The sequence below is a fragment of the Ascaphus truei genome, chromosome 15 (assembly GCF_040206685.1).
Source record: "Ascaphus truei isolate aAscTru1 chromosome 15, aAscTru1.hap1, whole genome shotgun sequence".
Taxonomy (NCBI): Eukaryota; Metazoa; Chordata; class Amphibia; order Anura; family Ascaphidae; genus Ascaphus; species Ascaphus truei.
In genome coordinates, this window is record NC_134497.1 from 25,066,260 (window position 1) to 25,092,082 (window position 25,823).

General features: G+C 49.6%; 1 protein-coding gene across 1 annotated transcript in view; it reads right to left on the reverse strand.

The window, feature by feature from the left end:
• Nucleotides 1-25,228, reverse strand: part of LOC142466696 (uncharacterized) — a 38,004-nt gene extending 12,776 nt beyond the window's left edge. Inside the window, exons 1-2 of the mRNA XM_075572007.1 lie at nt 25,132-25,228; nt 13,956-14,126 (exon numbers count right to left, since the gene is read on the reverse strand). The gene's annotated coding sequence lies outside the window, so the exon portion shown is untranslated. The remainder of the gene's footprint in view (nt 1-13,955; nt 14,127-25,131) is intronic.
• Between the last annotated feature and the right edge of the window lie 595 nt (nt 25,229-25,823).

Genomic DNA, 25,823 nt, shown 5'->3' on the forward strand with positions numbered 1-25,823 from the left:
TAGAGATACAAGACCTAATTTGGCTACCCAAAAAGACATATCTGACAGTGAGTGAGCCGCTGGCCGCAGTGAATAGCTCGTTGGCGACTTGGGAGAACACCAAACACAAGTGTGCACTGACAACCCAGCACACACTTATGACCCCGATTACGGGGAACCCTGATTTCGCTCCGGGTCTGTTACGCAAGAACCTTGCAGTCTGGAAAGCAAAAGGTATCACTAGATTACTACACCTGGAGAGAAACCAAACTATTAAATCATTCGAACAAATCCGATCAGAAACAGAGATGCCCCACTCCGAATTTTTTAGATATCTCCAGGTGCGAGCATTTTATGCTAAAATCCCCAAACGCCCCAAACGCACAAATTTTGAGCAGCTGTGTTCCAGAGGCACGGACACCACGGGACTCACTTCTCGGATATACAGAGAGGTGGTCTGTCCTGGACGAGACGTAGACATTAAATTAGCGTATAGAATCAGATGGGAAACGGACTTAGGGGAGACATTAGAAGACAAGGACTGGTCCACTATAGTACTGGCAGCAGCGAAAAGCTCCATATGCACCACCTTGAAGGAGAATGCATATAAAGTCCTAATGAGGTGGTATCTCACCCCTACACGATTAGCAAAGTTTGTCAAAGGTTACCCCCCATTGTGCCCAAAACAATGTGGGGAACAGGCAGACTTGCTTCACATGCTGTGGGGTTGCCCCAAAGTGGCTCCTTTATGGGAGGAAATCCAAGATTGGCTAACGAGTATTCTCGGACAGTCGGTCCCCCTGGACCCTTGGCTGTTCCTGCTGGGCAGGCGCACTCGGGGAATAGGCAGACCGGCTCAAAAATTGATTGCACATTTTGCAACAGCCATGCGGTGCGAACTCGCAGCCTTGTGGAAGCTCCCAGACTTACCCACCATTCCGAAAATTCGAAACAGAATTTGGTATATTTGCCGGATGGAGCAGTTGACAAGTCTGGTCAACGACACAGGCACAAATTTCCTTAAAATCTGGACCAAGTGGCTAGACCACTCCAATATTCCCGGGGTGAATACCACCACCATCATGCCATAATACACCTAAATGCATTCTCCTACGATGAGCCAGTACAGTCGGCGCGCAAAAGGGGTACAGGTAGGGAAGACATCCATGGAACTCCCGCAGCTGAGAGCTGCTCCTAAGTAGGACAGCAAGAGTTGAGACGGTGAACAGGCAGAAGACACTGAGCCCCCCCCCCCACCTTCCCTTTTCTATGTTTGTGTGACGTGTTAGGTATGTGAGTTGGTCTACCCAGTATGTCTTTGTAAGAACGGAGGAAGGTGGAAACGAGAAAAATTGGGTGTTGGTACATTAAAAAATGACATTGGGTTGGTAGACACTGTATGCAATGTACTGTTGCCCAACAATAAAAACCTTTTTGTGGAAAAAAAGAAATGTAGAACTTGCAAACAACTACTCAAATTTCTAGTCATACTATTACTCTCTTTAGCAGGTGATATTGAACCTAACCCAGGTTCTCCCATTTCAGCTCTGTCCCATACCCCTGAGAATTCCACCTTTACATTCCAAAAAGGGCTATCTGTCGCCCATATAAATATCAGGAGCCTGCTGTCCAAACTGGACAAACTAAGGGCATTGTGCCTTATGCATAAGCCCAAAGCCATTGTTCTTACAGAAACATGGCAAACCCCTAAAATCCCTGATGCAAATATCACCATTCAGGGATACTCAATTTCTAGGAGAGAGATAGGTCAAAGAGAGGAGGAGGGCTGTTATTTTATATTGCAGATACCTTACAATTTACACTGTTAAATTGCCCCCCAAGCCCACCCTCTTTTGAAATTCTAGCTGGCAAAATCTGCCTCCCCTTTTCTAAGCCAATCTTGCTTGCTGGCATCTACCGCCCCCCTAAAGCCCCTCTACAATCCCTGACTGAATTCACCCAGTTTCTTGGCTCCATTTCCTCTCTGAATGAGAAGAGTGAGTTGCTAGTTCTTGGGGATTTCAACTTCAATTGGCTTGACCCTAAAAACCACAAAATCCAGATACAACTCTCAAGTCACTCAACCTATCGCAACTCATTTCCCAACCCACATGGACAAACCTGAAATTGCACAACCTTTCCTTGATATTCTGGATTCTCTCCTCAAACCCCAGCAGAATCCAATCCTCTGGCATCCTTCCGGATATTTTCAGTGACCATGCAATAGTGTACTGTGTAAGGAAAATTAAACCGTCCCATTCAAGCCCTAAAGTTTTCCTCACTAGAACATTTAGAAACTTTAACCCACAACAGTTTCTGGATGACCTTACCAACTGCCCATCGCACAGAATCGATTTAATTCCCGACCCTGATTCTGCGCTCGACTATTTCCAATCCGAGATCTAAAAACTCTGCGATACCCATGCTCCACTACGCAAAATAAGGGTACGGGGGGCCCACCTTCCATGGGTTACAACTGACCTTACAGAACTCTACCAGTTCAGGGATACCTTGTGGAAAAATACAACGTAACTGGCACTACCAAGGATCTCAATCACTACAGATGCCTTCAGAACATATGCACAAGGCAAACAAGGCAAACAAGGCACGCAAAAGCACAATATTACTCTGACAATCTCCACCAGAATACATCAAACCCAGCTAACGTCCGGAAGGTTATCAACAATATATTCCAGCCTTCTAACCATCAACAACCAAGTAATGATCACTCTGGGGGATATTACTCTGACAAACCCCAATGACATTGCAAATGCATTCAATGATTACTTTGTGGGGTGTGCCACTAACTTATTAGTGAAACGTAGCCCAAACCACAAACCTGAATCTCATCCTCGGAGTACCCACATAGTCCCACCCCCTCCCAACTCTGCCCACAATTTTCAATTTGGCCCAGTATCCGAAGGGGAGATTACACAAGCGCTCCTCAAATTAAAACTAAGCAGCAAATGTGGACCTGACTTACTACAATCTAGGTTCCTATGTCTTGGTGCCCCAGCCATTGCCAAACCAATTGCTTCCATAGTCAAATCTATCCTGTCTGCAGGCCATATCCCTAAGACCTGGAAAACTGCCAGAGTTGTCCCAATCTTCAAAAGTGGGGACAAAAACACTGTCTCAAACTACAGCCCAATCTCACTTCTCCCAATTCTATCCAAAGTTATGGAAAAATGTGTCCACTCCCAATTAAGCGATTACTATACCAAGACAAATTTCCCCAGCCAATTCCAATCTGGCTTTCACCCCAAACACTCTACCGTAACTACCCTGCTAAAAGTTTGCAATGAAATCCAGTGTGGAATGGAACGGGGACAATTCACTGGTACAGTATTCCTAGATTTTGCTAAGACTTTTGATACTGTTGATCATGCTATCCTGCTTAAACTCCAGAGCTCTGGAATAGGGAAGCATGCTTTAAACTGGTTTCAGTCCTACCTACTGTAGATCCCAACATGTGTCCATCTCAGGCTCTAACTCCAACCCCCTGGATATCGCCTGTGGTGTCCCGCAAGGCTCTGTTCTGGGGCCCCTACTCTTCTCAGTGTTCATCAATGATCTTCCCATAGCTTGTAAGGAAGCCTCAATACACATGTATGCAGATGACACAATCCTATATGCACACAGCCATAGCCTCACTGACCTTCAACACATACTTCAGTCTGACTTTTTGAGACTCAAAAACTGGGAATTCCCAAAACAAACTGTTTATAAACACTAACAAGACTGTAACAATGGTATTTGGGACCAAGACTACATTTTTAAAGCTTCCATCGACTGAGCTCCAGATTAGAACCAACGCTAACACCACCCTAACCCCTGTCACTAGTTTTAAATACCTGGGCATATGGTTTGACTCTCACTTAAAGCTGCAGTTCAGTCTTTTTTTTATTTATTTATTTATTTACTTCAATAGTTTCATGTGGGCAATCTCTAATTACCTGTAACGGATCCGCACCTTAGTTTGCGGTTTGCCTTGCCTTACAGACTTATGCAGCCCTGGAATACTGATCTTTGCTGCAGCTCCACCCGGTGTTCACTCATTAAAGCAGTGCTGTCACACACCCCTTCTGCTATTGGGTCACTGACCTTTAAAGACAGCCTTTCCACAATGCTCCCTGCGGAGCATAGTCCTTCCTGGATGTCACAAGTGTTCTGCCACTAGCCCAAAGGCTTTGGCTCTTTTGTGTACTAATCTCTCTAGTTCTTTTCCCTAGTTCACGCAGAGTTCTGTTCCTGTCTCCTGTGCTGAAGCGGAGTACTCTCCCTGTTTACTTCAGCTCCTTGTTTCCTGAGACCAGCTGCTAGTGTCACGCAGCGGTCTGTTCCTGTCTCCTGTGCTGAAGCGGAGTACTCTCCTGGTTGACTTCAGCTCCCTGGTTCCTGAGACCGGCTGCTAGTCTCACGCAGCGGTCAGTTCCTGTCTCCTGTGCTGAAGCGGAGTACTCTCCTAGTTACTTCAGCTCCTTGTTTCCTGCGACCGGCTGCTAGTGTCACGCAGCGGTCTGTTCCTGTCCCCTGTGCTGAAGCGGAGGTTTCCCCAGTGTTGCCTTCAGCTCCCTGGTTCCTGGGGCCTGCTGCTCATTCTCTATTGCAGAGGCCGTGTCCTGGTTCCTGCGCTGAAGCGGAGGAGTCTCCAGCCCGCTCAAGACTCTTGCGCTGAAGCACTGATCTACCACTGCTGCCTGATGGTGTGCCCACTCCGGTCTACCTATCACTTCCTGAGACCAACACCATGGGCCATGGTCGCCGCACGCGCGGAGTCCACTCCCGCGCTCCTAAGCTGAAGCGGGGAACTCCTGACTACCTGTTGCCGAACTCCTGCTTGAACAACGTTTATCCTGATGTCTCCAGGCCTGACCCTGGCTTATCCACTGACGATGCTGCCTTCTCCAGTCCTGACCCTGCTACGTACGACTACGAACTGCGCAATCCGGATCAGCCTGCACGGTCTAAGGTCGGTGCTTTTACAACCCCACCTCAGCCATGCGGTCCGAACCAGGTTTGTGGCGAGCACAACCGTGATATTACCTAAAGAACGGTCAACAGGTCAATTCATTCTCCATGTATTGATCAGCGCAATTTGATGACATAATTAGTGAAGGGATCTGTTTATATTCTGCTTCAGTCCAACAGTGGAAGCTCATGAATATACATGAGCACTCCTGCACTGACATGTGCAAGAGGGAGGGCAGTGCTGACAAAGGGGTGTGCCAGGGCTTGTGACAGGACATGAAGGGGCAGTCCCTTAGCAAATGCTTGTTAAAATAGAATACAAGAAAATTGGTCTTTCAAAGTTGTTGTTTTTTAAAACAGAAAATGCTAAAAGTATTTTTTTTTACTACAGAACTGATTTATTAAAAAAAAAAAACACATGCAGGATATTGACTGAACTGCAGCTTTAACATTCGGATGCACATTGATACCCTGACAACCAAGACCTATGCCAAACTAGGGGTACTTTACAGAACCAAATCCTCCCTAAGTCTCCTGGTCAGAAAACGCATCGCACAGCAGATGCTAATGCCAATTATTGACTACTAGCTGAGAGACCCGGCGTTGCCCGGGAGTCACACTGTCCCCCCCCCCCCCACACACACACACTGTCCCCCCTCCCCACACACTGTCCCCCCCCTCACACACACTGCCCCCCCTCCCCCACACACACACTGTCCCCCCCTCCCCCCCACACACACTGTCCCCCCCTCCCCCACACACACACTGTCCCCCCCTCCCCCACACACACACTGTCCCTCCGTCCCACACACACACTGTACCTCCGTCCCACACACACACTGTACCTCCGTCCCACACACACACTGTACCTCCGTCCCACACACACACTGTCCCTCCGTCCCACACACACACACACACACTGTCCCCCCTCCCCCACACACTGTCCCCCCCCTCACACACACTGTCCCCCCCTCCCCCACACACACACTGTCCCCTCCTCCCCCACACACACACTGTCCCCCCTCCCCCACACACACACTGTCCCCCCCTTCCCCACACACCCACTGTCCCCCCCTCCCCCACACACACACGGTGTCCCACACACACTGTCCCCCCTCTCCCCACGCACACACAAAGCCCCCTCACCTCTGACAGGACTCACAGCACCGCTCCTCTCTCCCGCGCTCCTCCGATTGTCACGCGCCTGGCCCTTCTCTGCTCTCCCTCCTCCCGTCCGGGGAGCGCTGCGCATGCGCCCCCTCTCTGCACCTGTGAGTGCGAGCCGCCGGGAAACCTGCAGCAGGGAAGGTGCAGGGCCTGTCCGTGTGACGGGGAGAGTGACGGCCACCGGGAGGGGGTAAGGTGCAGGGCCTGTCCGTGTGATGGGGGAGAGTGACGGCCACCGGGAGGGGGTAAGGCGCAGGGCCTGTCCGTGTGACGGGGGAGAGTGACGGCCACCGGGAGGGGGGAAGGTGCGGGGTTTGTCCGGGTGATGGGGGAGACTGACGGCCACCGGGAGGGGGGAAGGTGCGGGGCCTGTCCGGCTGATGGGGGAGAGTGACGGCCACCGGGAGGGGGGAAGGTGAGCTGCGGTCCGGGTGACGGGGGAGAGTGACGGCCACCGGGAGAGGGGAAGGTGAGCTGCCAGGGGGCCTGAAGCAGTGGTGTGAGTGTGTGAGGCCAATGATAGGTGTGCGGGGGCGGGCCAAGGGGGCCTGAATCAGTGATGTGAGTGTGTGAGGCCAATGAGATGTGTGCGGGGGCGGGCGGGCCAAGTGACCAATGAGATTGCCGCTAGGGACAGGGAACACACCACAGACAGGGACACATACAATGCTTTCAGAAATATATAGTAAGATGGAGACATAGTATATGGCTCAGCACCTCAAACCCACCTTAGCAAACTTGACACCCTCTACAATTCAATTTGTTGTTTTGTTCTCCAATGCAACTACAACACACATCACTGCGAAATGCTCCAAGAGCTAGATTGGTCATCACTCGAGTCTAGGCGCAAAGTTCACCTTTCCTGTCTTGCCTTCAAATTCTTTCTGGGCAAGCTACCCACCTACCTGAACAAGCTCCTCACCCCTACCACATGCAGCACTTATCATCTGAGATCAGACTCCAAAAGACTGTTCATGGTCCCAAGGCTCAACAAAGTATACGGCCGTTCCTCCTTCTTACCGAGCACCCCAAAACTGGAACAACCTACCAGAGACTCTCACAGCCACCACCAGTTTAAGTTCTTTCAAATCTAAGGATGTCTCACATTTTAATCTGGTCTGTAACTGTTGCATACTCCCATAATATATATTTTCATTAACTGTGCATGCAATGTCATATATAATAACGCATACCCTGTTCATTTATGCAACTGTATTTGTAACCATGTATTATTTGTCTGAACTCTGTTCCAGGACATACTTGAAAACGAGAGGTAACTCTCAATGTATTACTTCCTGGTAAAATATTTTATAAATAAATAATATCATCTTCCTCCTGAAAGTATTTTTCAAACCACTTGATAATCTGTGATAGGTGATCTTCAAAAACAGATTTAGAGAAATCAACGTCATTGGAGATGACAAACTGCCCTCACCCCTCCCCCCTATGTACACACAGGCAGACAAGTGACGGGTGGTAGAGATATGAAACACGAGCCGCCCGCGAGGGAAGCCCCGGAAATAGCTCCCTGGCACCGGCAGCAACGCGCTCACCTCATTCGGTCACTGCAGTGGTGCGGAGCGCCTCATAAAACAAATTAACCGCCCCCCCCCCAGGAGACAGCGCCGGGAACTCCTCTTGCTGTCGCTGCCCGCAGCCGGTGAGAGGGCGAGAGGTGGCTCCAAAACCTAACAGTTCCCCTTTAAATGATTGGAAAAATAAATGGGAGTATAAACAACCAGAGATCTTGAGCCATGCCCGGTATAAGCATTGAATAGCTGGTACGCTGTGCTTTCTCCAAAAGAAGGGTGTCTGCATCACACTTGTTATAAGCAGGGGGCTTTTAGGTGAGCTCCCAATAATGGTAGAATGGTAGGGTAATCTAGCAAAAAAATAAAGCTCTTCTTGAAAGCTAAATATTAGAATGCTACCATCGCAGTTTGAGTACCCAATACTCCCACTACTTTTTACAGCAAAGAAGTAAATATTTTCACTTTTAGTAAGATGGTTTACCCACAAAAACACCTTGGATGGTCAAAACCTTTGTTGGCAAGTGCAAATCACAAGGCATCTGTGAGAATTGAGATTTTGGTTTAAAGTTGCCCATATCACTTGCATTCATAATAGATTCTGCCCACCTTGTATTCTGACCCAATTCTGCGATTAAGTCAATTTGTCATGGAACAGAAATACCCATGTCTGCCTTCTCTGTTTCAGCCCCCCTTCCCTTGGCAGTTCTGCCTGCTAGCTGTACTTGGATGTTACTTTCCTTGCCGTTTTACTCCCAGTGCAGATGGAATGGATACATTATGTAGCCCTTTTTCCTTCCAGTCTGTCACACCCCTGGTTGCTCTGGCAACATTTCCAGTCCTCCAAGTTAATGGGCTTTCCCATTTTCCCCCCTGTCCTTGCTGACAGTTAATGCAGTCTCACTTCACCTTTAGTGTGATCCTTGCCCCTCACTTCCTTTTCCACCTTCACCACTGACTGAGTGAGTACCCTGCTGTAACTGCTCTAGTGGCAAGATTACCCTTTTCACCTGTCCTTAACTACAAGGCACCCACAGAGAGACCCTATTTAAACACCAACATCTCTTCACAAGTGCCTGTCTTTTATGCTACTTTCCCCAAATAAAGTAAAGAAAAGAAACAGAACTTGTTGTGCTTTGAAAAGAGGGCCGAGTTGAAACTATCTGGGCTAATCATCCCATTCATGACCCTGGCCTCCAGAATACAATTAATGGTATCAAAGTATGCTAACACATTTAGCATACTGCTTAGTTTCTGCAAATAATGTAACCCTTAATTGCTAGGAGAGTAGGCCCAAAACAGTTTTACAATGCACTGCTCAGTGAAAACAAACAGTATTGTAATATATACGTTGTTTAAACACTTCATGTTAATATTACTGACAAGCATTGAAATGCAATCTAATATTGGGGGAGGGGAAGAAACCATTTGCGATGCAATTCACATTAAATACGCAAGATACAATACATGTAAATAATTGTGAATGTGTGTACCTAAAATCACTTACTGTACATGCTGTTTGCTTTTGGCATCCTACAGGGAACCCAGTGCTTTTCAAGTTCTAACAAATCTATAGTGTGCTGTAAAACCCTGAAAACACCCAAGCATTACATTTTGCGGAGCTATTTTAACCAATGTAACACATTAACTAGGTAACGGGATGTCTTGTGAGGAGGGGGGCTAATTGATAGTCAAAGTTGAATAAAACAAACTACCGGTAACTACAAAGCCCATGCTCTAAACACACCCAGTGCAGAATAGTGTATTTATCACCAGACTTTAGCGTCACAATCATGAAAACAATATGGTCATGCAATCTTCCTACAGACAGGTTGCTGTCTGAGGCAACAATTTGTGGGGGTGGGAGGGAAGAAATACTGCTGTTCAATGTCAATGAGATGAGAAACGTACAAGGCAGTCTACAATTTTTTTTTTTATTATCCAAAAATGAATTGCTACAACTCTATATACCAAATAACTGGCCTGTACCTGGCAATTCTAATGGTATTTCATTTGGCAACCATACACTTTTATTTAGTGTTTTTTTGTTTTTTAAATACACCAAGCTGATACTACCAATTTGTGTATGCACCAAGTGATTATAAAGCATCAAACAGGTGTAAGAGGTTTGGTTGTATTTTATCTACCTACTAGCTGAGAGACCCGGCGTTGCCCGGGATGTAATTTTGGGGGGGAGCGTACGACAGGGTTAGGCTTCCCCCCCCCCTTGACAGCTAGGTGGGTGACTGAGTTGACTGAGTGTGTGGGTGACTGTGTGGGTGGGTGGGTGACACTTGACTGAGTGGGTGGGTGGGTTGGTGACTGAGTGGGTGACTTTGGGTCGGTGACTGAGTGGGTGAGTTTGGGTCGGTTTGACTTTGGGTCGGTGGGTGTGTGACTTTGGGTCGGTGGGTGGGTGGGTGACTTTGACTTTGGGTTGGTGGGTGGGTGACTTTGGGTCGGTGGGTGGGTGGGTGACTTTGGGTCGGTTTGACTTTGGGTCGGTGGGTGGGTGACTTTGGGTCGGTGGGTGACTTTGGGTCGGTGGGTGACTTTGGGTCGGTGGTTGGGTGGGTGAGTTGGGTCGGTGGGTGGGTGACTTGGGTCGGGGGGTGGATGACTCTGGGTTGGTGGGTGGGTAACTTTGGGTGGGTGGGTGACTGGGTCGGTGACTGGGTGACTTTTTCAGGGTCGGTGACTGGGTGGGTCAGTGACTGGGGTCGGTGACTGGGTGGGTCAGTGAGTGGGTAGGTGGGGTCGGTGAGTGGGTGGGTGGGGTCGGTGAGTGGGTGGGTGGGGTCGGTGAGTGGGTGGGTGGGGTCAGTGACTGGGTGGGTGGTTTTGGGTGAGACTGAATGGGTGGGTGAGTGTGAGACTGAATGGGTGGGTGAGTGTAAGACTGAATGGGTGGGTGAGTGGGAGACTGAATGGGTGGGTGAGTGGGAGACTGAATGGGTGGATGAGTGGGAAACTGAATGGGTGGATGAGTGGAAAACTGAATGGGTGGGTGAGTGGGAAACTGAATGGGTGGGTGAGTGGGAAACTGAATGGGTGGGTGAGTGGGAAACTGAATGGGTGGGTGAGTGGGAAAATGAATGGGTGGGTGAGTGGGAAACTGAATGGGTGGGTGAGTGGGAAACTGAATGGGTGGGTGAGTGGGAAACTGAATGGGTGGGTGAGTGGGAAACTGAATAGGTGGGTGAGTGGGAAACTGAATGGGTGGGTGAGTGGGAAACTGAATGGGTGGGTGAGTGGGAAACTGAATGGGTGGGTGAGTGGGAAACTGAATGGGTGGGTGAGTGGGAAACTGAATGGGTGGGTGAGTGGGAGACTGACTGGGTGGGTGAGTGGGAGACTGACTGGGTGGGTGAGTGGGAGACTGACTGGGTGGGTGAGTGGGAGACTGACTGGGTGGGTGAGTGGGAGACTGACTGGGTGGGTGAGTGGGAGACTGACTGGGTGGGTGAGTGGGAGACTGACTGGGTGGGTGAGTGGGAGACTGACTGGGTGGGTGAGTGGGAGACTGACTGGGTGGGTGAGTGGGAGACTGACTGGGTGGGTGAGTGGGAGACTGACTGGGTGGGTGAGTGGGAGACTGACTGGGTGGGTGAGTGGGAGACTGACTGGGTGGGTGAGTGGGAGACTGACTGGGTGGGTGAGTGGGAGACTGACTGGGTGGGTGAGTGGGAGACTGACTGACTGGGTGACTGACTGGGTGGGTGACTGACTGACTGGGTGACTGACTGGGTGGGTGACTGACTGGGTGGGTGACTGACTGGGTGACTGACTGGGTGGGTGACTGACTGGGTGACTGACTGGGTGGGTGACTGACTGGGTGGGTGGGTGACTGACTGGGTGACTGACTGGGTGGGTGACTGACTGGGTGACTGACTGGGTGGGTGACTGACTGGGTGACTGACTGGGTGGGTGACTGACTGGGTGACTGACTGGGTGGGTGACTGACTGGGTGGGTGACTGGGTGGGTGACTGACTGGGTGACTGACTGGGTGGGTGACTGACTGGGTGACTGACTGGGTGGGTGACTGACTGGGTGGGTGACTGACTGGGTGGGTGACTGACTGGGTGACTGACTGGGTGGGTGACTGACTGGGTGACTGACTGGGTGGGTGACTGACTGGGTGGGTGACTGACTGGGTGGGTGACTGAGTGGGTGGGTGACTGAGTGGGTGACTGACTGGTTGGGTGAGTGGGTGACTGACTGGGTGACTGACTGGGTGGGTGACTGGGTGACTGACTGGGTGGGTGACTGGGTGACTGACTGGGTGGGTGAGTGGGTGACTGACTGACTGACTGACTGAATGGGTGGGTGACTGGGTGACTGACTGAATGGGTGACTGAATGGGTGGGTGACTGAGTGACTGGGTGGGTGACTGAGTGACTGGGTGGGTGACTGGGTGGGTGGGTCACTGAGTGGGTGGGTGGGTTACTGAGTGGGTGGGTGGGTGACTGAGTGAGTGGGTGGGTGACTGGGTGAAAGTGACTGAGTGGGTGGGTGACTGAGTGGGTGGGTGACTGGGTGAAAGTGACTGGGTGGGTGTGTGGGTGACTGGGTGGGTGACTGGGTGACAGTGCGTGGGTGGGAGACGGTGGGTGACTTACCTTGACCCCGTGGCATCTGGCTGGGGCAGGAGGTGAGTTCGGGAAGCTGGGGGGGGGGGCAAGAGTGGCAGGAGACCCGCGCCGCGCTTCCCCTCCGTCCGGGAGCCGGCGCACGTGATGGGGAGTCTCGCGCCGCGCTTCCCCTCCGTCCGGGAGCCGGCGCACGTGAGGGGGAGTCCCGCGCCGCGCTTCCCCTCTCCGGTAGCGGCGCACGTGAGGGGGAGTCCCGCGCCGCGCTTCCCCTCTCCGGTAGCGGCGCACGTGAGGGGGAGTCCCGCGCCGCGCTTCCCCTCTCCGGTAGCGGCGCATGTGAGGGGGAGAGCAGGAGGCCCGGGCCGCGCCGCGAGGGGGGAGGAGCCTGGAGTTTGCTGCTGAGCAGGAGGGCCGCGGCGCACGGTGAGGGTGATGGTGCGGCTGGGGATGTTGTGGAGCGTGGGGATTTGGGTGAGGTGGGGGGAGAGAGTGAGGGGCACCGGGAGAGGAGGGGGGGGTGTGTGTGTGGAAGGTGAGCTGCGGTCCAACTGACGGGGGAGTGTGTGTGTGTGTGTGTGTGTGTGTGTGTGTGTGTGTGTGTTTTTGCCCGTCACTCTGCCTCAGGCCAATGAGAGGTGCGGGGGCGGGCAGGCCAAGGGACCAATGAGATTGCCGCTAGGGACGCAGACATACAGTGCTTTCAGAAATATATAGTAGATCAGAAGCCAATAGTTACCCCACCCTTAAAGTGAAATATCACTCGTAACTTTAATTACTGTAAGTGCTTCTAGTCTCCCTTACAAACAGGCAAATGTGCCCCAGACACTACTACGGCACATGGATTGCTGCTTGCTCTTTAAAATAAAATCACCACTGTTAAATTAGTCCATCATAACTCCAGATAAGCAGTGCTACTGCATCATTTAATTTGACCACAGCAAATACTGCTATGAAACTGTTCATTTAAGTGGACATGGTAAATCTTTGATACTAGCCTATACAGAAGCTATAAACAAATTCTAGTAAAGCCCCTCTGGCAATTACTTAATCTCTGAGATAAGGTGGTAAGGCTTACCTTACATGGAACGCGCAAACGGCCCGGTTCGGTTGCAGCCCTTCGCCATTTTGGTTTCCCTCAAGCACGTGCTGCATTGTGGGGAGGGATATCGCGGCGCCCCTCTAGGCAAGCCACGGCGCATCAGGGCGCCATGCACAGATTGGGAACCACTGATCTATTCCATATTGGTTTAGCTCATCTTGCTTATGTATATAATGGGCAGTATATTGGCCATTATATACATAGGAAAGACAGGTCTAACACAGCCTGGAGTAGGTGATAAAATATTTGCGGTATTTCTGCCGTTCATTCCGTTCCAATAAATAAACAGAACTTGATCTATGGCAGTTTTCACTTAAAAAATTGATATTTTGCCTGTTTTGTATCGGATCTGATGCTTTTAACGGGTCCGATAAAAAGTGCTTTATTTTTGGTGCTGCAAAGCTAATTCATTCCACGAAAATAAAGCACTTTTAATGGGCAGTAATATGGCATTTTTGGTTACCGCAGCTTGATGTATCTGGCCCTTTGACTCAAGTCAGGTTTAGTGATATTAAATTCGAGTTGACCCGTAATGGTGTATGCAGATCTATCATTATTTGTAATTTAACATCAGCAATAAGACAATAGAGATGTAAAACACACATATTACAGATTACCTTGTGCTGGCGCGTTACTTTTCCACAGCGTACCACTTGATACCAAGCTCTTTCCCATATTCATCTCCATACCAGACCAGGAGCTCTGTGCAGGTTCTGTAGTAGATTTTCATGTGGTATTGCAACGCCACAAGGTTCTGTTCTTCCTCGTTTCTTGCACAATTTACAAGTCTAAAATTGGGACAGTTAGTGAGGTCTCAAAGTAATGTCTATTTTATAAAGGAAGAGCTGAAAAGATACAAGTTGTTATTACTGTGACTTGTCTTTTCTTTCTTCTCTACAGTTTTAGAGGTGAACAGAAGTTAATGGAGACCAATGTATATACAATGGCTCACTTGTATGTACCCACATTTTGATTGGAATGGGAGCCACAGGCCACACCAGTGACTACTTTATTACTTAAAAATAAATAAAAACACAGTTGTAATTAAAAAGTCCCGACAAGATGACACAAGTGACACAAAGGTGAGTTTTCTTCCGGTGGAACTAAACACAAAGTGGGGTTGATGTAACAAGGTGTTGTAGCAGGAATTTGTTTCATTAGCAACCTGAGCTTATAACATGCCCTGGACTGATTTGGTGTCACGCTTGTGCGAGCCCACAGACAAGACCTGACCCCGGCACTGAGGTGGGAAGGACAGTGCCACACACCCACAGTAGCGAAGGCGGGCCCAGTAGGTAGTTTGTAGCGTTGCTGGGTCTGGGTATGAAGAAAAAGGGTTAATCAAATACTCGCCAGGTTCCAAGGGTAGGAGAGGTACACTTAGTCGTTATCCGTAAGCCAGGGGTAAAGAGCCAGAGAGAATCCAAATGCAAAGCCAGGTCGGTACACGAGAGGTTAATCCATAAGCCAGGGGTCACGAGCCAGAGAGAATCCAAATGCAAAGCCAGGTCGGTACACGAGAGGTTAATCCATAAACCAGGGGTCACGAGCCAGAGAGAATCCAAATCCAAAGCGAGGTCGGTACACGGGAGGTAACTGTAGAAAACAAAGCAAGGCAGGGCACACGGGAGGTGACTGTAGAAAACAAAGCAAGGCAGGGCTGTAAAAGTCAGGCACACACAAGGCTACACAAAGTCTATGTTCACCAAGGTATGCCAGGAAGAGGCAGTCTTATATAGGAGACAGGAACCAGTAGGGGAGGGAGCGGAGGCGGAGCCTCCGCAGATGCCAGGATAGGCTGCAGGAGACAAGGCTCATAGCAAAGCTTGACACGTAGCTGGGGCTCGTTGCACGCGGTCATGCGCGTGCACCGCGCACAGCAGAGGTGCGGCGCGTCCCAAGGGGGCGGAGCTATGCTCAGTGACCGTGCATAGAAAGAGCGGGTGCGCGCACGCTCTGTAACAGGAACGGTGATGCGCACATCAGCGGGGGGCGAATATTCGTCAGCTGCCGCTCAGGCGAGAACTCCGGGCGAGCCAAAACAGGATTACTCAGGGATCTGGGTGACATGGAATTGTTCCTGAACCCTCTGGGCATAGTGGAAGATCTGCGGCAAGGGCATTTGTCAGGGAGCGCTTTCTTCAAAAGAAAAAGCAGTGGCACAGCAATCAATAGAAGGTCAGCACCCCTAGGTAGGTGAGGTTTAGAGAACATCAGGTCCAAAGTCTGGGCATCCTCAGAGGTCACAGGGGACACTGAACAGCATCTGGGAAAAAGCACACCAGTGCCCCCGGTGGGAGCACCAGAAGCAGGGACTGGCACCACAGGTAAGGCAAGAACGTCCAAAAGGAGCGCTACAGTCTTAGAAGAAAGCACCAAAAAGTCCAGAGAGGGCACATCAGATACTACACAGGGAGCAATGGGTAGCGAAGTTGACTTGGGAGTGGAAGTCCAAGACTCTATGGCTTCTGGAGATATTGCAGAAGAATCCGTGCAGAATAAATCTGTTTTGTACACAGGGTCCTTTGAATCAGTACGGACATTTGGTACTGCTGAAAGTTCCATGAGAGACAGTCCAGAGTTCATAGCAGCAGTCATGCAGTCAGTACTGGGTATTTGCACAACAGCAAGGGCAAGACTAGGTACGTTTAATCCGGAATGGGTATTGGTGAAAGGTCTGCTTGTCACAGAAGTGAGTGTCTGAGAATCCACAGTAGGTATAGCAGATAAATATGAATTAACAACAGGATCCTTAGATGCAGCAACAGGAAACTCAGACCTTGCAAAGGAACCAGAGACAGATAAGCTTATCTCTGAAGTGGTTGGTTGGTGTAAGGAATCCGCTCCTCGGTTTAATGTTTGCCTTAACTTGCAGACCTGTGCAGTCCTGGAACACTTTCCCGGATATTTACTGCAGCCTGGATTCACTCACCAAAGCAATACTGCCACACGCCCCTTCTGCCATTGGTTCTCTGATCTTTAAGTGTTGCCTTCCCACAATGCTCCCTGCCGAGCATAGTCCTTCCTGGATGTCTCTGTGTTCTGCCATAAGCCTTGTCTTGTCTGTCTCCTTGGTTCCTGAGACCGGCTGCTAGTATCATGCAGCGGTCTGTTCCTGTGCTGAAGCGGAGTACTCTCCTTGTTGTCTTCAGCTCCCTGATTCCTGTGACCGGCTGCTAGTCTCATGCAGCGGTCAGTTCCTGTTTCCTGTGCTGAAGCTGAGTACTCTCCTTGTTACTTCAGCTCCTTGTTTCCTGTGACCGGCTGCTATATTCATGCCGCGGTCTGTTCCTGGTTTCCTGCACTGAAGCTGAGGTTTCCCTGTGTATCTTCAGCTTCCTGGTTCCTGGGGCCTACTCTTTCCCTAATCTAGAGAGGCCGCGTCCTGGTTCCTGCGCAGAAACGGAGGATTCCCCAGCCCGCTCAGGACTCTTGCGCTGAAGCACTGGTTTACCAGTGCAGCTAGGCGGTGTGCTACTCTGGTCTGTCTACCACCTCCTGAGACCAGTACCATGGGCCATGGTCGCCGCACGCGCAGAGGCCACTCCCGCGCTCCTAAGCTGAAGCGGGACTCTCCTGACTACCTGTTGCCGAACTCCTGCTTGAACAACGTTTACACTGATGTCACCAGTCCTGACCCTGGCGTGTCCACCGACGATGCTGTCTTCTCCTATCCTGATCCTGCTACGTACGACTACGAACTGCGCAATCCGGATCAGCCTGCGCGGTCTAAGGTCGGTGCTTTTACAACCCCACCTCAGCCACGCGGTCCGACCCAGGTTTGTGGCGAGCACAGTCGTAACAGTATGCTCGGCCCCACAAACTCGGACCGCCCTGTGGTGAGGGTTGGTATGTTTCTGTCTGAAATCCTGTCCCGGCCTGTAGACCAGTCCCAGTTTGAAAACCAGTATCTGTGCGAAATACTACCCCTGATTGAAGATCAGATTATGTATGAAGGTTTAACCCCGTTGCAAAGACAATGCCGTAACGATCTCATTAGTAAGGCTTATTGCCTCAAGGACTTAAAACAGTCTCTGGCCGATTGTGTTTGCTCCTCTGGTTCCCCTTTAACCTGGGATAATGTGCATCCTATCAAACTTGCCAACGCCCGAAATGCACTCCTTGCCTTGGCCTTATCATTGGACATTCACCTAGTACAACAGGACCCTCTCTTCATGGTGGTTCATGCTCAAGACACACTCCGTGTACTTTCCCTGACTTTGGACATTTGCATAAAGGAACAGGACCCTCTCCTCCCCAGCTACGCTGCCGCTTGGCAGTCCACCTGTGCTGCCAGTCCTGTCGCTAAACCTGGGGACGTATCTCCCTCTCCAGGAAATGACCAAACTGACCCACTATCACTGCCCCCTAACATAGATGCTGCCACGGTCCCTAGCCCTGATGGTACACCCGGGTACTCTGACACCAATGATACGTCTACGTTAACCCCTGCTGATCAGTCCTGTGAGGTTCCCCTGGAGTATACGTATATTTCTCTAGCCAACACTAAGGCTCTAGTATCCGAGAACAAGTCCCTTTTTCCCCTCTATTCCTAACTCTGAATCTCCCTTTTCAGCCCTCAAAGTTTTTCCTGCTTTAACCCCTGCTAGGCAGTTCTGCATGCCTTCCCTGTCAGGGAACAAATCCCTCCTACCTCCACGTACTCAGCTTCAATTTCTAAGTTCTGTTCCCAGGGTCATTCCTGTATTAAACCCTGTGGGGCAGCTCTCTGAGTCCCCTTTGGTAACCCCCTGTTCTCCGCCAGCCATGGTCACGTCCCTAGCTCCAGAGGAAGAATCCCTTGTCTCACCTATTACAGAGGAAAAACTCTCTATGTTCTACTCTCAGGTATTATCTGCTTTAACTCCTGTAAATTCTTGCTGCCTCCAAGCTAATGCCTTCGTTCTAGCCTCAGAGAATGTGTCCCCAAGTCCTATAGCAGAGGTTGCATTAAATGACTTCCCCAAGGTTGCTGAATCCTTAGTTAGTTTTTGCTATAAAACCCCTGCTTCAGCTCAAGTTTCAGCTGCTGTGCCCCCTGAAACTTCGGCTAAAGTTCTGATTCCAGTTAAATGTATTCAGTTACCAAGTTTTTCCCTAAGCTTGGTCGCAGAGTTCCCATTTCCAGGTACTTCACTGAACCAGTCTGTCACCCAGAGAGCGATGATCCCTGCTTCAGCACATAGTCCCCACGTCGTGGAATCTGCAGTCATTTCTGGTTTCCCAGACACTCCTTACCAAATACCCACTTCAGAGACCAGTACAGTAATGATTACCCCCCGTGTACTGTCTGTGTTCTCCCCTTCTCAAAGCTTAGGGTTAAAACCGTACAGTGGTCAGTATGCCCCTCCTGGGGTTCATGTTGTGTTCCCAGGAATGTTTGCTGACACACTGTTTTCACTTAAAAGCGACGCTTTTTCATATGTGCTAGCTAGAAGCCTGCACACAGTTTCCCCTCTCTCTGAAATTTGCCTTGTCGGCCCTGATACTCGGAGAGGTAAAAACCTCCCTTCAGATTCAGAATCTCTTTCTATAGAGGTCGTCCTTGCTGTTAGTTCCCCTGATTTCTCTGCCCATGCAAACCCTCCAGGGATCAGCATATCGGTTGTTACCCCCTTAGTACAGTCTGAGACCACCCTGCTTATATTACAAGTCCTGGTGTTTAAATCTGAGCTATTTAGTTTTACTGCTCTTGCTAAACCTCAGTCCCTCAGCACTGCAGCTAAACGTGCTCCAGCAACCGTTGGGTTACTCGGGGTAACAATTAAAATTCCTGTCTTAAAGGGTACTTTCTCACACATGTCCAGCAAACCTAGAACCTCAGTGATTGATTCTAAGTCACTTATCACTATATCTGATGTTCTCACTAGTCAAACCCTGACACCCTCACCACTGGCTAGGAGTCCCGTTATCAGAATTTTTGCACTAGTAAACACGCCTAAATCTGTTTTTGTCATGACAAGCACCCCTGTTCTTAGGGCCCTTGCAGTTTTGGATAAGACTCCTTTTACTTCAAAGGTTTCTGCTATTAAGAGTTTCCACGGTTCCAACTTACCGCTTATTGTCTCTTTAACTCCCATCATTACTCTCCCATTACCAGTCACTGATTCCCAGGCACCAGCTCCTGACGCTAGTTCTCCTATCGGTACCCCTGCTTTGCGAGATGTTTCTGTTATGGATTCCGAGCCTCCAGCTCCGGAGTCAATTCCTTTACTCGCTGCTGTTTTTGTAGTCTCTCAGGTCCCTGTCACTGAAGTACAGACTTCAGCTTCTGAGGTTAGCTCCCCTCCCTCCACTACCCTTGCTCTGCCTGATTCTCAAGTTTCTGATATTAGAGCCCCAAAGCCTATTCCTACTCCCCAGACAATACTATCTCCCACTGAGGGTTCCCCAGTATTTGAGAGCTCCACTGCTGAGTGCTTCTCTGCCTCTGTGAAACGATGTTTTTCCCCCTCGGAACCTTCTGTTGCCCCTGTTATTTCCTTTGAGTTGGAAATACTCTGTACGTATCCCAAGATTTCGGTCTCTATGTCTGGTTTACTGCTTGCCTTGTCACCTTCCATACCAATACCGGGAAATGCTCCCACCCTCCCTATACCCTCACTGACCACTACCTGGGAGACCTCTGGAGAAGTCCCTCTCAAATTCCAACATGCAGAGGTCAGCCAAGACTTTGTCTGTCCCGAAGGTCGCCCGGGTATATTCGATCAACTATCAAGGCCGCTTATCCTAAATTCTGGTCCCATTACTAAAGACTGGGCTCCCAGTGGGGGTTCTTCTGCCGTTTCTGCTCCGGAACCCTCTGGTTCTTCACAGCCTTGGATTCCCAAGCCATTTCGCGGGGCGAGCCAGGTACCAATGATATCTCTACCACCACTCTCATATCCTAGAACAGTACTCACCAAGGAACTGCTCGTTTACAGATCCCCTTTCCGCCTAAAAAACTTTAGGAACAACTCGATGTCCCCGAGACCCATGGATGGCCCTAGCTGGCCGCAGTTCTCTCCGGGGGGTGGGGGTACACAAAGGAGTGACCACGAGTCTCTGAACCATGACTCTAACACCAATCCTAGACGGTTCTGGAACAACTCCTGGTCCCCCAACTCTATGAGTGGTCTTGTTCGCCCGGAGGTCTCACGTGAAGAGGGGGGTACTGTAAGGAATCCGCTCCTCGGTTTAATGTTTGCCTTAACTTGCAGACCTGTGCAGTCCTGGAACACTTTCCCGGATATTTACTGCAGCCTGGATTCACTCACCAAAGCAATACTGCCACACGCCCCTTCTGCCATTGGTTCTCTGACCTTTAAGTGTTGCCTTCCCACAATGCTCCCTGCCGAGCATAGTCCTTCCTGGATGTCTCTGTGTTCTGCCATAAGCCTTGTCTTGTCTGTCTCCTTGGTTCCTGAGACCGGCTGCTAGTGTCACGCAGCGGTCTGTTCCTGTGCTGAAGCGGAGTACTCTCCTTGTTGTCGTCAGCTCCCTGATTCCTGTGACCGCCTGCTAGTCTCATGCAGCGGTCAGTTCCTGTTTCCTGTGCTGAAGCTGAGTACTCTCCTTGTTACTTCAGCTCCTTGTTTCCTGTGACCGGCTGCTATATTCATGCAGCGGTCTGTTCCTGGTTTCCTGCACTGAAGCGGAGGTTTCCCTGTGTATCTTCAGCTTCCTTGTTCCTACTCTTTCCCTAATCTAGAGAGGCCGCGTCCTGGTTCCTGCGCTGAAACGGAGGATTCCCCAGCCCGCTCAGGACTCTTGCGCTGAAGCACTGGTTTACCAGTGCAGCTAGGTGGTGTGCTACTCTGGTCTGTCTACCACCTCCTGAGACCAGTACCATGGGCCATGGTCGCCGCACGCGCAGAGGCCACTCCCGCGCTCCTAAGCTGAAGCGGGGCTCTCCTGACTACCTGTTGCCGAACGCCTGCTTGAACAACGTTTACACTGATGTCTCCAGTCCTGACCCTGGCGTGTCCACCGACGATGCTGTCTTCTCCTATCCTGATCCTGCTACGTACGACTACGAACTGCGCAATCCGGATCAGCCTGCGCGGTCTAAGTTCGGTGCTTTTACAACCCCACCTCAGCCACGCGGTCCGACCCAGGTTTGTGGCGAGCACAGTCGTGACAGTTGGGAATCAGCAAAAGAGGAACCAATTCCATTGGGAGTTATAGCAGGAGTATTAGTGACAGGCAAGTCACTTACTACATGAGAGTCAGAGGGAGGAAAACATGCTTTAGCATCAGGAGCTTTGGAAGTTACACTAATTAACTCAGGAACTGCTGGAAACTCATGGGATGTAGTAACAGGGGACTGAAAACTTGCAGGGAAAGAAAAACAAGGAAACTTTGGCTTACAAACTTGATTCTGAGATACAGAAGCAGAGAGCTGAAATCTTGTAGTGGGAGTTACAGCAGGAGTATTAGTGACAGGCAAGTCACTTACTACATGAGAGTCAGAGGGAGGAAAACATGCTTTAGCATCAGGAGCTTTGGAAGTTACACTAATTAACTCAGGAACTGCTGGGAACTCCTGGGATGCAGTAACAGGGGGCTGAAAACTTGTAAAGGAATCAGAGACAGGCTCATCCCTGAAGTAGTAGATTGAGAAACAGGAAAAGGAGAACCAATTACAGCAGGTGTCTCAAAGAAAAAAGGCTTGGACTCAAAGGGAGAAATCTCAAATGTCTGAGGGTCAGCAGTGATTACACTTGGTACTGTAAAGGGTTTAGATACAAGTGGACTGGTCTCTGAAATGGGTGTATGATAGTTTCTGCTAGGTACTGCAACTGGATTACAAAACTTTGACAAGGCTAACATGAACCCTGAAACTGGAGCTTTAGATGCAGTAGCAGTAAACACAGACATATCAGAGAGGGAACTCTTTAAAGCAGGGGTTTTAACATTTGTGATAGGCATATCACATGCTACTGGGGATTCATTAGATGCAATAACAGGAATTTGGTACTTTAAAGGGAAAAAAGGAAACTTTGGCTTAGAAACTTGATCTGTCAATGCAGGAAGGGAAGGCTCTAAGGAAAGAGATTTAGAGACACAGGCAGGGATTTCAACTTTCTGAGAAACTGGAGGGGTAACTCTAGGTACTGCAAATGTTTTAGGGACAGGGACGCTGGTCTCAGGAGTGGGAACTTTAGTTAGGGCAGAGCGGTGAAAGCAGTACATCCCAACAGGCTCGGCAGGGATTTCGACTTTCTGAGAAACTGGAGGGGTAACACTAGGTACTGCAAATGTTTTAGGGACAGGGACGCTAGTTTCAGGAGTTGGAACTTTAGTTAGGGCAGAGCGATGAAAACAGTAAATCCCAGGCTCGGTAGCTTGAGCTTTAGGAAGAGCATAATATGGAAGGTCTGTCTTTAAACCCTGAGGTTGAGTAGTAGCATGGGTTAAAGCAGATCCTGCACGAGGGTCTGATAAAGGAGAGTTTGACTCTGAAACTGGAGGCATAATAAGTTCATCTTTTGGCTGTAGGAATGAAACTTTGGCTTGAGCAATACAGTCATTTGCAATGGGAGCTTCGCAGAGCTGACTTGCAGGGGTTAAACAAGGCACAGCATTAGAATCAGAGGCAAGGGAACTTGAGTTTGAAACTGGTGACTTGAAAAATTCCTCCTTAGATTTCTGACATGCAACATTAGCTTTGGGATCCCAAGAAAATCGGGGTACCCCAAGGGGTCTTGTAGCTGGACGTGAAGCGCAGAGGGGCTGCCTCATAGCAGAGGGGGAGTCCAGGGATTGCTCCCTCTCTTTCTTGAGCCGGTCAATGGCTTGGGATAATCTTTCAGACATGGCCGGAAATACAAACAGGGGCAGGTCTTTAGACCGGGACTGACTTAAACCCACCTCAGGGGGGTCAATGTTTGTTGGGCTGAACATACTGTCACGCTTGTGCGAGCCCACAGACAAGACCTGACCCCGGCACTGAGGTGGGAAGGACAGTGCCACACACCCACAGTAGCGAAGGCGGGCCCAGTAGGTGGTTTGTAGCGTTGCTGGGTCTGGGAATGAAGAAAAAGGGTTAATCCAATACTCGCCAGGTTCCAAGGGTAGGAGAGGTACACTTAGTCGTTATCCGTAAGCCAGGGGTAAAAAGCCAGAGAGAATCCAAATGCAAAGCCAGGTCGGTACACGAGAGGTTAATCCATAAACCAGGGGTCACGAGCCAGAGAGAATCCAAATGCAAAGCCAGGTCGGTACACGAGAGGTTAATCCATAAGCCAGGGTTCACGAGCCAGAGAGAATCCAAATCCAAAGCAAGGTCGGTACACGGGAGGTAACTGTAGAAAACAAAGCAAGGCAGGGCACACGGGAGGTGACTGTAGAAAACAAAGCAAGGCAGGGCTGGACAAGTCAGGCACACACAAGGCTACACAAAGTCTATGTTCAGCAAGGTATGCCAGGAAGAGGCAGTCTTATATAGGAGACAGGAACCAGTAGGGGAGGGAGCGGAGGCGGAGCCTCCGCAGTTGCCAGGATAGGCTGCAGGAGACAAGGCTCATAGCAAAGCTTGACACGTAGCTGGGGCTCGTTGCACGCTGTCATGCGCGTGCACCGCGCACAGCAGAGGTGCGGCGCGTCCCAAGGGGGCGGAGCTATGCTCAGTGACCGTGCATAGAAAGAGCGGGTGCGCGCACGCTCTGTAACAGGAACGGTGATGCGCACATCAGCGGGGGGCGAATATTCGGCAGCTGCCGCTGCAGTACTATAGATAAGCGAGGAGGGAACGCGCCGCAAGGGACGCACTCCCCGATTCCTCACATTTGGAAACTGGACTATAGAAAAAGCCTTGAGCCACAGTCTAATGAGGTAAAAATGTCAGTTTGGGCTCCAAGTGATTTAATTTTTCCCGCCGCTAGGTTAAAATTAAAGCAGCAGTTCAAGCTGGCAAAAAAAAAAAAAGACGCGTGTGGTCATGTGACGTTACGTCGCCATGATAACGTGACATAATTTGACACTGAGTTACCAGGACGACGCGTTGCTGGAAGGTAAGTGTTTTATAGATGCCTCGCGCGGTCCCCGTGGCATTTAATTTAAATGGCTGGGGGGGCGAGTGCAGGACCTCTATAACTGCCGTGCCCGCCTCCCCACCCCCAAAAAAATCTAGTGCCCCCCGTTTCCGCACCGCTGTACTAGATACTGTAACACTTATGATCTAGCCTATGTGCCTCTGTGTCTACACTATCTATAATAGGAGATATGTAATTGAATCTATGTATCCCTAATGGTTTGTAGTTTGTCTTATCTTATGCCCAGATAAATGTGTGTAATAATGCTGCTTTTGACTGTAAGCTCATAAAACAGAACCATCTTTTAACTTGCTCCTTTTCAGCTTTAACCCCTTCGTTTTGGCAGAAAAATCATCTAAGAGAAAATATCAGCATGGCAGGTCCCAGTTCTTCAGACTAATTTATATTCATTAAATATCCTTTATGGCACCAATATAGTTGCTTCAATTTACTGTTACTTAAGTGTAACTTATGCAATTTGACTTCTCCAGCAAGTGTGCTGAGCTGTCCCTGTGTGATTCTCTATTTTGTTATTGGTTTTCCAGGTTGCTTAGCGACGTGACGTCACAAGCGTTATATGACGTCAGACTTCAACAAGGAAGTACTGAGGCTGCAGTGGCTGTAAATTGTGTAACCCTCTAGGGATATATATAATTGTTCGTGTCACTATTGCAGTAAGGTGTATGGTCTGAGGAGAGGATGTGTCTGTCCTGAAACGCCACGTGTTTGCATATACCTGCTCTGATGCTTTGAATACAAAGTACAGTAAGTTACTTACAGAAAAGGCTCCTGTGTGCTTCCTGCACCACTTTATTTCTTCATCTTCTCTTTCCCGGAAGTGAAGACACTGACTACTTCCAGGTCACAGCTCTGTGTCCTACTGCGCATGCTCAAACTAAGGGGATCATGGGAGTTGTAGTTTTTAGACTTCAAAACGGATCATGTGTCACATACCGTGTAGATTAGAAACAAAACAGTAACATTTCCCAGGCACTGTGCTAGGGAAAGATAGTTCTTCTGCATGTAGATGTGTATACTCCTCCTTGTTCTTTAATATATTTCAGTAAAGCTGCTTCAGTTCCTCCCTTTTGACAATGTTGATATGAAGGAGGTAACCTGGATATGACATAATCCCTGAGGCTGCAATACAACTAAATTAACACACACACACACATTATTAACAGTCGCGTTAATTCCCATATCGCGAGATTGGCTCAAATTCCCAGGGTGATACAGGGAAGGGGAGAAAGGGGGGGCTATTTTTTTTTTATATAAGTGGGACCCCCATTCACCACTACCATTCATTCTACCGTCTCTCACCAAGTAGCAGATTATTTAATCCTGTTACAACACTCTGTTTAATTCTTCGTCACTGTTCCTGCCTAACATGAGTTAAAGTTCTATCCCAGTTACTAGGAATTAGCTGTGATGGCTCTAATACATTTCACTCTCAGCACTATAAATTATACT